Source organism: Vipera berus (assembly GCF_964194415.1).
Source record: "Vipera berus genome assembly, chromosome: 2".
Classification (NCBI taxonomy): Eukaryota; Metazoa; Chordata; class Lepidosauria; order Squamata; family Viperidae; genus Vipera; species Vipera berus.
This window is the reverse complement of record NC_138203.1, coordinates 171,648,090-171,660,200: the sequence shown is the minus strand read 5'-3', so window position 1 is coordinate 171,660,200 and position 12,111 is coordinate 171,648,090. Positions and strand designations below refer to the sequence as shown.

The following is a 12,111-nucleotide window of genomic DNA, read 5'->3' as shown; positions in this document are numbered from 1 at the left end:
TAACCTTGCGAACACCTCACATTAGTGTTTCTAAGATAATTAAGTGTAAATAGCAACGAGATCAGAATCACGTCTTTGTTCTGCTGAAAAGTAATGGCTAGTGACAAGAGGGTTGCAAGCACATAAGGGGAATAGATGGATGTAACCTGAAACATTTCCCCACTTTGTATAATTGCATAAATGTTGAATGATCTTTGTGCTTTTCTTTTCATGGGGTGGAGGGTGGGTAGGGGTAAGAGTAGAAAATTGTCCCTCTGACTGAATAAATTAAATCCAAAAGAAGGCCTAGCTGAAGAAAAGGAGGAAAGCAGGAGAAAGAGAAGAAAAACTTGTGTTTTCCGCTCATTATTGTAAAAAGAGTGAACAGACCTACTCAGAAAAGGCATTCAGTCCTGCCTATTAGCTGTTTTCTGTGAGTTCTGCTGAGATAAAAGGAAGCAAGCAATAAGGGAGCATTTTCAATCCAGCAGATAATACCACAGCCACTGTCCTCATTATTACAAGTACCAGCGTCCTCATAAGCTTGGCCTGGAGACACTCAGGCATTAGAGACTGAGCCTTTAGTGAGGAAATTACTGGTTCCAACCTTGGTTCATGGATGTAATGATCCATTTCCCCAGACATGTCAAACTCGGGACATGTTGTGCACCGTATCGGGACTGTTTTGCCATTGCCAATGGGGTGGGCGCGGCTTTTTTGTGATGCATCTGGCCCGTGGGCCGGCAGTTTGACACCCCTGCGTTACCCTCTCCTGTCTGCAATACAGATACTCAACTTGCAGAAAGCTTAGGTAGAATAGCAAACACATCCAGAGGCAATCCTTTTGTGGAAGACTGCTCTGTAAACGGTAACATCAACATAGCTAATGCCCAGTATGCTCCAGAATTGCACTGCAAAATAGGGTCCAGACTATTTCTGCCTGTTCTGTACACATAACACAGGACAAAAATTGAGTAATTATTGAAAGAATGGACATCTCACACAATTATGTAAAACACTAAATGGGATGCCACATTAATCCATATGGCTACCTCACCTCCAGATCAGGGGTAGCACATCTCTTGAATCCTAGTTATGAGAACATGAAGAGGCAGAGCGACAATAAAGCTTGAGTGCTTCTTTGATGGACCTGATTGGTAACAAACTACAGGACAAGAGAAGTCTTCAGTAGAATTATTTAATGGCCTCCAGCTAGCTTAAAAGACTTGAAACATTCTTTCTTCAACAGAGAAAGTCAGCCATCTAAAAACCAACAAATATTGCTGAAATGTGTCCAGCTGTATATTGACTATACCTTTTTTTAAAAAAAGTTAATGTACATAAAATTTTATTAAAACCTTCCCCAAACCCTTTAATAAACATATTAAAACCTGAGGATAAAGGTTGGCTCTCCAAGCTTGTGGGTTGGTTTCCAAATGTTTTGTTACCAGGCCAGGTAACGTCTCCAGTGACATTTAGGATGTCAATGCTCTTCTGTTTATAGAGGCTTCAGATGTGGATGTGTCAAGTGAGGGGCTTGTGATGGGCAGCTTACTTCAGATCAGGGTCATTATTGAGTCATCAGTAAGAGGCTTGTGATGGGAAGGTTACATCAGGTCAGTTGAACTGAGGGGGAGGGGGGCTTGCGTGGATTGGTTAAGGGTCAGTGCTGACTCTGATTGGTCGTGCTGTTAAATTTGAATTCTGAAGGGTTTATAGGCTGGTTGTAGGTCAATGTCTGTTGAGGGAATTGCTTGTGGAGTGCCAGGCTTCAATGAACAAGAGCATGGCAGGTGGTGGGGTGGCTGATGATTTTAGTATTGCTCGAAATTGCTATTTTTTGGTCTGTGTGAGTAGAGATTAAGGATTTGGGATTCTGGCATTTTGACAGCCAGCTGGTGTTTGTAGAACCTGGTTTTTAATTGATGTGATGTTTGTCCCAAGTTATAGCTGACTGTATAGATTACATTGTTTCTTTCAGACTTCTGTGTCTTGTCTTTGGTTCTGGATAAATCCTGGAAGAGTGTGGCTGTGGGCTATTGCTATTCCTAGGGTTTGGAGAATTCTGGCTATTTCCAACACCCCAAGTGTCTACGGAAAGGATAGTTTTTGCATGGTGGTTGTGTGTATAGCGTGGTTTGTGCGCTGTGTGTCAGAATTTGAAGTTTTTTGGATAGCAGTTACAGAGAAAGACATCAAGTAGCCATTTCTCTTCTGCTTTTCTTATTGTTGTACTGAAGTGTGTCCTGGCCCTTCTGAAGAGGATCTGAAAACACTGGGGTGGTTGCTTGTGAAGGTGAGGATCTGGTCCGACTGGCTAGGTTTGCAGTAGACGCAGGTTGTTTAAAACCTTATAGATCTGTTGATAATGTTATCCATTCAATGATTCTTGGCAATTCTATGGGCCAGGTCTCTTCACATCATCCAATCCTGTGCTGCTTCCTTGAGCTGTTTTACGTTCTGGCTAGTGTCGGCCTTGATGGTATCCAGCTGGTACTTTTTTGGCGGTCTGATTTCCTTTTACCTCTAATTCTTCCAAACATATCTAGCTATCATAACGTTGACAACTACTTTCTCCAGTGAATTCCCCCATGACATGGCCAAAACAAGTGAAACACAGTTTCGTGATTTTTCCTTCCACATAATGTCTGGTGTTATCCACTCCAAACTCATATTCACCGTGCTGTTTCTTTAAACAGGAGCATTTTATGCCTAAGCTGTGAGAAATTAAGGGGAAAAAATACCGTTAACAGTTTCCCTCCAACTATTCACATGAATTTCAGTCAATCGCCCACTTTTTAGCAACAAAGAACAGGGTACCAACTCAATGTAGGGGGATGCTCTGCAACACTACCTAGCTACCCCTTGCTAACTGTATACAAATGCAAAGTGAGACTGCAGTCCTGGAATATAAAACCAAGGCAAGTGCTGCTGATAAAATCTTGAAAGCCAGCAGTCTGGGGACAGTCTTAGTCCTCCAGTTTCCCTTTTGTGTAATCTTGCAGACCTCAAAAGCTCATCATCTTCAGAGGGTCCCCAAACCTCACAATCACAAATTAAGAGCCTACACTGAAGAAAAGTTCAGCTGTATTCGCTGGCATAATGCTTACATTCTTCTTTATTTTGAAAAATGCCATGACATTTAAAACACCTACAGATAATGCAACAAAAGCAATGATGGTTCCTGCAAAATATGTGTATGAAACATGGAATTTTCATACAGAACATTTGCTGTGAAAATGTATACATTTAGGCACATACTCTGGGAAGCAGGCTTCTATACACCCACCCACCCACCCACTTTTTCTAACACTCGATACGAAGCTTGAGGAAATGTCTTTTTGATTTTTGGGGGGGGGGGAAAAGTGACCATGCCTTCTTTTCCTAACATTTTGTAAAGTAGGGAAGACGTGGAACATTCTTAAAACATTCCTTTTAAAAATAACTCCTCACTCTAGAAAACCCTAGATAGTTAACTTCATTCCTTAGTTGTCTGTTTTTAGTTTCAACCTTTCCTCTTTGGAAAGTGTAGAAAAGAAAGCTGTGGTGGCAGAAGGGCGTTCCACACCCTTTTTTTCCCACTTGTTCACCATGGCTGTAAAAGTTCAGCTGGGAAAAAAGACATCAACAAAAGAATCTGAATCGCAAGGAACCAAATGTGTCTTGGTATATATCACTTCCTGGTGATAGCAAACACCATCCTTGCAGTCCTGAACCCAGTAGTTCTGCTTTGGTTTTGAGAAATCTGTTCTCTGACCAGATCATTTAATTCTGACGGGTATGAGATGAGGAACATCAGACACACCCAGTTCAAAATCTGCATCATTATCATTGTCTGCAGCACCTCCGTCTGTTTCATCTAAGCTTCATTTCTCGGGGGCGGGGGGCAAGCTTTGAAAGACCCTTTACAACCGGGGTTATCAAACTGGCAGCCTGCGGGCTGGATGGGTCACATGCAGGTCATGCCCACCTCAGCTCCACAAAGGCAAAAAACATCCCGATAAGTCACGTGACACCATCCAGTTTGACACCTCTGCTTTACAACATTTATTTCCTATGTCCCATTAGGATGGAAAGAATTACAAGGTAGGAAAAAGCATGGAGAGCTTCTATGGACAAGTAGTCCTCAACTTACGACCACAATTGAACCCAAAATTTATGCTGCTAAGTGAGACATGTGTTTAGTGAGTTTTGTCCCATTTTACTACTTTTATTGCCACATTTGTTAAGTGAATCTAGTTTCCCTGCTGACTTTGCTTGTCAGGTCACAAAAGGTGATCACATGACCCCGGGATGCTGCAACCGTCATAAATGGGAACCAGATGCCAAGCATCTCAATTTTGATCCAGGTTACCTTGTGGATGCTACAATGGTCCTGTGAAAAACGGTCCCAAGTCACTTTTTTCAGTGTCGTAACTTCGAAAGGTCACTAAGTGAACTGTAGTAAATCGAGGACTACCTGTAATCAAATAACGTGTGCACAAACAGATGCGCTGGGAAACATGTGTTCCACTCTGGGTCACATGACCAAGATGGGAAAGGCTTAGAACGGAAGAGTTGACAACATTCCAAGCTGCTGCTTCCAATGACTTCTTCCATCAGGATGCATTTGGTTTTCTCCATAGCCCCTAGCTCAGGTGTAGGCAGCCTTGGCTTTTATGACTCGTGGACTTCAACTCCCAGAATTCCTGAGCCAGCCATGCTGGCTGAGGAATTCTGGGAGTTGAAGTCCACGAGTCATAAAAGAGCCAAGGTTGCCTACCCCTGCCCTAGCTGGACTGGATCTATTGTTAAAGCCAATTTTTCTTTTGCCTGCTACTTCACAGACACCAAATATGGCTTGGCTCTGGTTTTAGAGAAGTTATCCTGCTCACACACAGATAATTGCAGCCTTCCTTACTGATTTTAATGCCACATTAGGTAGAACGAAGGGCCCTAAGCATAAATGTCTTCCTTTACTTCAATGACTGGTAATGTAGAATCACATGACACTATTGCTGTGTCACCATCACATGCTAACCCATGAACCAGATTATTCAATTGTCTGAATTCTCGTAAGATCTCAAAGTAGCCAACCACAATTTAGTGTAGTGAATCTTTGAAACCCAGACCGTGTTAAAAGTGCTACTCACATCCAGGTGTCTGTCCCATTCCCAGCAGGCGTACATGGAATTCTGCTTCCAGGAAAAGTTTCAGAGACGGGTTGGGCTGCTTTTGTTACCATCAAACGCTGACATTCTTCTAAAAGAAAAATACAATTGCTGCATTTAAGTTGTAGCTAGCTCGTGAAGTCAATTTAATCGTTTGCAAAGCAATTGCTACAGAAGACCACTCCATGATGGATAGCCTCAGTTCATGGAGATTTTCCCTCACTGTTGATTTTTCAGACAGGGATAACATCACATCACAGGCTTGAGTGAATGAGCGCCAACAGAAACGAAAAAGCAGTTAAGATCCAGCTGAAGAAATAAGAACTCTTATGAGCTGTGGTGGCGCAATGGTTAGAATGCAGTACCGCAAGCTAATTCTGCTGACTACCGGCTGCCAGCAGTTTAGCAGTTCGAGTCTCACTGGCTCAAGGTTGACTCGGCCTTCCATCCTTCTGAGGTCAGTTAAAATGAGGACCCAGATTGTTGGGAGCAATACGTTGACTCTGTAAACCATTTAGAGAGGACTGTAAAGCACTGCGAAGCGGCATATAAGTCTAAGTGCTATTGCTATCTCAAAAAACTAAGGCAGGGTGGACTTAGTACAAATAAGTGAGGACATTTACCAACAGTACCTGAGATCAAGAACTTCGCTAAGGCATATAGTCGTAAAGCAGGATGTCACATGGCCACAGACTTACAATAACCATTCCAACAGTCCAGCTGCTGCTATTAGGTGAATTCTCAGTTTCATGATTACTATTTCTGAACTCCTTCCAGCTTCCTCTTTGACTTTGCTTGTTGGAAGCTGGCAGTGAAGGTTAAAAATGGTGATCACGTGCAAGTAGTATCATTTAATTGCAAAGCCAGTTGCCAAATACCTGAATCACAATCACGCCGATACTGGAATGGCTGCAACTATGAGCATGGGTTGTAAGTCCCACTCGTTCAGCACATCACTAACTTTGAACAGTCACTGAACAAGTGGTTGTTAAATGAGGACTACCTGCATTTGCATGAGGGACCGGAAAATCGAAAAGTGGTTATGCCATTTGTTTTGTCGCAATGCAATGTTTAAATCCAACCACTTGGTTTACAAATCATATTATAAGGATTGTGTAAACTTACCACAATCTGATTTGATTAACTAATTTGATTAACAATATTAACAATTATAACAGCCTTGGTGGAGCAGTGGGCTAATGCCTCCTTAAGTAACACCAGCTGCCTGCAATTAGTGCAGGTTCGAGTCCCACCAGGCTCAAGGTTGACTCAGCCTTCCATCCTTCCGAGGTAGGTAAAATGAGGACCCAGATTGTTGGGGGAAATAAGCTGACTTTGTAATAATGCCGCTTGCGGGGGGCTGAAAGCCCTAATAAGCAGGCATATACATAGAATGAAGGCTATTGCTAAGCACATTGATTTGTGCTTTAGATTGTAAGCCGCCCTGAGTCTTCGGAGAAGGGCGGGATATAAATGGGATTTTAAAAAAAACCATGGCCCTGAACAAGCCACCAGCAAGCTACCAACAATTCATTCAATATCATCCAAGTGTGATTCAAGAGCAAGTTAGAGTTCTTAATCCTCATCCAGCACAGTAATATGTACACCTTACTGACTCTCCACACAAAAAGAATGCATTGTACTGGATGTGTTTAATGAATATTCCAGCAGGTTTGCTGACATGAAGCACTGTTTCTTGCTTCTGATGAATACTTCAAAATTTGTTATCTTCAGAATGACTACAAAGTTTTACAAATGAAAAGGTTACTTGGCAATTGACTAAGTGGAAAAGTTCAAAAGTTCTCTTGACCAGGGTCAAGTCCACTGTGCTCAGACCAGACTTCTACATGTCAGGCCAAAAAAGAAAATTTGTTTGGAGCAAGCATGGAGCATCATTCACACATTCACAAATATTTTGGCAATGGCAATTTTCTGTGTTAACAGTGTCCGACTTTCGTAACTGCAGCCCTTAAGAGCATTCAAGAACACACATACCTTGGAATGTGGATCAGAAGAGATGCATTATTACGAACACCCTCTCCTCCAAAAAGGGATTTTCTTTGGATTAGAGTTTACAATGAAGATATGTGACATCTGCATCCCTGCCTGGGTTGACTCCTGTGGCAAATAAAAGCAACTTTACATATTATCAGAGAAAGCTTTATATTTACAACATTTACTTTTAAATTTCCAGGACTGAGCTTCAGTATCCACAATTCCACAAAAAGAATAACTTTCTCTTTTCAGACAGGGATAACTCTGTATCATCAATAGCTCAGTTCTTTATAACTTTGATGAAAGTTACTAAACTAAGCAATCCTTATGCTGATCCCTAGGGAAATTTTAAACATACCTTATGCATGCATGCAAGGTGACGGTGAATTGTGTCTTCCAATTTACAGAGACTTGAGATGTTTCCATGCTGTATTATATGCTTTAATATTAGGAAATAAATGATATATTATTCATACTTGTGAATAGATACCCAAGACAACGAGGCTTTTCCAAATTTAACACCTTTCAGATACATAAAAATTATGGAATTGCAGTCTTATCACACAAGGAGGTGGACTGAAGAGTCCACATATCTGTACCAAAGTGTACAAATTATCAAACTATTCCTAAGATGAACAAAAGCCGGTCACCTGTTGTTCTGTGTAATCCCTCTCCCTTTTTCCTTCATCTTTGCGGAATGATAGCTTTCCCAAAATACTGGTCTCAATTAAAGGAAGGTCCATAGTTACAGAATAAAAAAGATAATCGGTGGATTTTCCAAATTACAGAAACAATTAAGTTTGCGCTTTACTAATAGAAAAGTCTGCCCTCAATTTCGCTTTTGGAGACCAGTGGGCTACTAGATCGGGCCTCCACGAGCCAGGGAGACCACAAAGCAGCAGCAGCAGCAGCAGCAGCAGCAAAGAGCATTTTACTTTTGGCTACTGCCGTCTAACGATCGTCGGGATCTTTGCAATCTAGCTCTGTTACCCTGACCGCATCATCAGCAAACGCCCGCGTGCCCAAGTTTCCCAGCTGCTAGAAACAAAACCTTAAAATACCAAAGCGGCGGACGGCGCAACTCAACTAATTCATCCCCTCCGCGTTCCCTCCCCATCGCCCATCTTTACGGGACAAGAACCTCGGCTCCGCACCCTCTTAGAAACAAGACTCCGCGAAGGATTACACCGGATCCCGCAAGAAGTCAACGGCTTACCCGCATTGCGAAGCGCAGCAAAAGCAGGAGGAATCGCCTCACGCATGCGCAAAATGGATCTCTACTTCCGCGTGGGATGGAAGTCTCGTTTTCTCTCGCGCGACTCCAAAAAAAAAACAACTCCTGGCATGCGCCTGGCTCATTCAGTTACTAAGATCGTGGCGGGATGGGTTTCTGACTAAGAGTGCCCTTTAGTCGTCTGCAAACCTAGAAGGCAGACCTTGTAAAGCAGGGGTCTTCAAACTTGGCCCTTTTATGACTTGTGGACTTCAACTCCCAGAATTCCTCAGCCAGCATGCCTGGCTGAGGAATTCTGGGAGTTGAAGTCCACAAGTCATAAAAGGGCCAAGTTTGAAGACCCCTGTTGTAAAGGAAGAGCTTGCTGCAGGAATATGGTTACTTCATTTTCGGCAGACATTTCTCTTTTTTAGAGTAGGGCATGTTCTTTAAGATTGACACGGCGGGTTGGAAAAATAGCTCATACGTTGCAAACCCCCCCCCCACACACACACACAAAGTATTGACTGGATGGTGGGGAATGGAAGGATTTATATTCTTCGCAGACAGCTGGTCATTTGCAATTCTTTTTTAAGAGTCGCCGAGGCCACTTGGAGGTTTGTCCTCAGGGTCATCTGAGTACTGCAAATGGGTTTGCAATAGTTGTGAATGTCTGTAGCTTGAATGTAAGATAAGGGTGAAGATTTTCTCCAAGCTTGTGGGTTGGTTTCCAAATGTTTTGTTTCCAGGATAGGAAATATCTTCAGCAGAGTTTAGGGCAGGGGTAGGCAACCTTGGCTCTTTTATGACTCGTGGACTTCAACTCCCAGAATTCTGGGAGTTGGAAGTCCACAAGTTGTTGTTGTTGTTGTTGTTGTTGTTGTTGTTGTTGTTGTTGTTGTTGTTATTATTATTATTATTATTATTATTATTATTATTATTATTATTATTAATTTTATTTGTATACCGCCCTTCTCCCGAAGGACTCAGGGCAGTGAACAGGGCAGTACATATTAAAAGACAAAATACAAAAATTAAAAGAGATTAAACAAAATGCCCACATCTCTTACAATAAGTTAAAACACATTAAAAGTAATAAAACCCAACCCCATCCCATCAGGCCAGGCCAGCTTGTTCGAAGAGATAAGTCTTTAGATCGCGCTGGAAGGAGCGCAGGTCGGGTTATAAAAGAGCCAAGGTTGCCTACCCCTGGTTTAGGGGATGTCACTGTCAGTGTTCTTCTGTTTATAAGGGCTTCAGGTGTGGGTGTGTTGTGAGGGTCTTGTGATAGGTCAAGTGTGAGTCATCAGTGAGAGGCTTGGGATGGGTCTTGTGATGGGTCTTGACACACCAACACCTGAAGCCCTTATAAACAGAAGAACACTCTGACATCTCCTAAATGCCACTGAAAATGTTACCTAGCCTGGTAATGAAACGTTTGGAAACCAACCCACAAGCTTGGAGAATGAACCTTCACCTTCATTGCAAATGGGTGTGGAGCCTTTTTGGAATTGCTGAAAGGACTGTTGTGGAGCTGTGCTTTCTGCAGGATGTTTGCTGCCCTGTGTCTCTTCACTGTTAAAGACAGGTGCAGGCTGTTGGGGATAAGTCTGTGTTGCCTCCATCTCAAACTGAAGTGTAAATGGTTCCTGTGGTCTGCAATGTTTTCTGGAAATCCGTTCACATTCCTGCATCATGCAAAGATGTTCATTCCAAAGTGCATAGCTAAATGTACATGGAGATTCTCAGTAATCTGGGTCATGGATGTCCCAAAGGTGCTTTTTCAAGAGGCAACTGGACTTCTTTTTTTTTTCTTTGAAGACATTGAAGAATGCAAATGACCAGCTATCTGCAAGGAATATAAATCCTTCCATTCCCCACCATCCAGTCAGAACTGAAGAGGCTTGGATGAGAAGTGAAACGTCTTCAAAGAAAAACAAGGTCCAGTTGCCTCGGGAAACAGCACCTTTGGGACAGCCATGACCTGGATGACATAATCTCCATAGACCCCCACAAAGAATGTGGAGATATCATAAAGCTGGTTTATTGTGACATCAAAGTTTTTCTGGATTGTGGTTTATTTAATCCTGAAAGGCACTCTGCATTAGAATAAGATCCAAGTATATTTTTAAATAAATGTTATTTTTACATTTTATATCCAGCATATTCTTCAGGATCTCAGAGCAGATTATTAAACACTTCTAGTTCCGATTTTCCCCCTGATCTAAGTATGAACATGTCATGCATTCACATCTGAATCTGGGGAACAGTTTTGATCCCATTGCCAATGAACCCTAGTGAGAAAATCATTTTTTTTCATAGCTGCGACAAACTCGCTTGACATTTTCACAAGAATCCATGCAGTTCTCAAGGCCTCTATTTACTCTGATCTCAGCAGTTTACATGAATCTTAGGGTTGCCTTTCCACAATGCACATCTTTTACACCTGCTTTGATAGAGCTATATTTTTCATTGTATTGCACATTTTTCCACTCTACAGATCTTCTGGAATTCTTTCTAACCCCTATTTTTAAATACCCTAAATAGGATGTAGTCATCAGCAAACTTTTAACCCATCTCAAACTTAAAATTTCAGATAGTTTATAAATATGTCCATAATTATTCTCAATGAAGATTCTTGAAAGGCTCTGTGTTTACAGCTTCATTACAAGAGTTGTCCATTTATTCCTATTTTCTGCTTCAAATTCTTTAAAGTGATCCAGTGGGGATGATCTCAATATCCAGGCAAATTCACATGTAAATAGAGACAAAGTGGAAACGCAGTTGTGACTAAAAGTTAAGATCTAGCTCTAACTGAGCCCTCTATGGGAAATAGGCTTACCACAGGGGTGTCAAACTCAATTTCATTGGCCATATCAGCATTGCGGTTGCCCTCGGGGGGCCGGGTGGGTATGGCCAGGGTGGGCGTGGCCTACTGGGTGGGCGTGGCTAGAGTGCGTATGGCCTACTGGGTGGGCGTGGCCAGCTCTACAACGTTCGCATCAAGGTTGCCTATGGGGGCCTGGGCAGGAGTGAGACAGATCGGAGGGTCTCTGGCACGAGGAGGGTCTCTGGGCCAGGGCCAAGGCAGTGGGGGCTATTCCCTCACTGTTTCCAGGATGGCTTCGCGGGCCACATGAAACCACTTCGCGGGCCGGATCTGGCCCCCGGGCCTTGTGTTTGACATGTCTGGCTTACCAGTATTATGTTTAGAGAAGTTTCTCAGCAAGAGCGACCAATTCCAAAATATATGAAATTTGGACGTACAGGATGCATACAGTGAGGGACGTTTCATGTCCAAGTGTATTCTTGTAACATTCTTGAAGGCCAGAAAATAGATGGATTTGGGGATCTAGTTAAGTATTCAGGGTTGTTTTTTTCCTGAAAAGCATATTGTAGGTTGTACTATAGTTTTCATGTTGTTCCCTCCTAATTGCAGAACTGCCTTTCTTCTAGGCAGTTTTTGCCTGCCTCACCAAATTCTAGCAGAGAAGTCATGCCCTGGATGTGGGAGGATGTGTATGTTTTTAATATAAATCACCCAGAGTCATTCCATCGCAAATGAAAATTATTTGCCTGCTTATGTTGAAAAATAATACAATATTAAAATCCCATCAAGCAATCCCATTGAGAAATGCTAGTGGCACTGAGTGTGTCAATTTTTATTTTTAATATAGTAAATATTGATACGTATAACCCATAAAAACCTCTTTGAGGGTTGTTCGTAGTTTATAAACATGGGAAGAGTCCTGAGGGAAAAACATGGCCATGGAT

The 12,111-nt window shown here is 42.3% G+C and overlaps 1 long non-coding RNA gene across 1 annotated transcript; it reads right to left on the bottom strand.

Moving 5' to 3' along the window:
• Nucleotides 1–1,163: 1,163 nt before the first annotated feature.
• LOC308662329 lies at nucleotides 1,164–7,506 on the bottom strand. The gene is made up of 4 exons (XR_014025166.1): nucleotides 7,483–7,506; nucleotides 7,125–7,247; nucleotides 5,112–5,220; nucleotides 1,164–2,696 (listed from the first exon to the last, which is right to left on the bottom strand). It is a non-coding gene; the product is annotated as an uncharacterized lncRNA (long non-coding RNA).
• Between the last annotated feature and the right edge of the window lie 4,605 nt (nucleotides 7,507–12,111).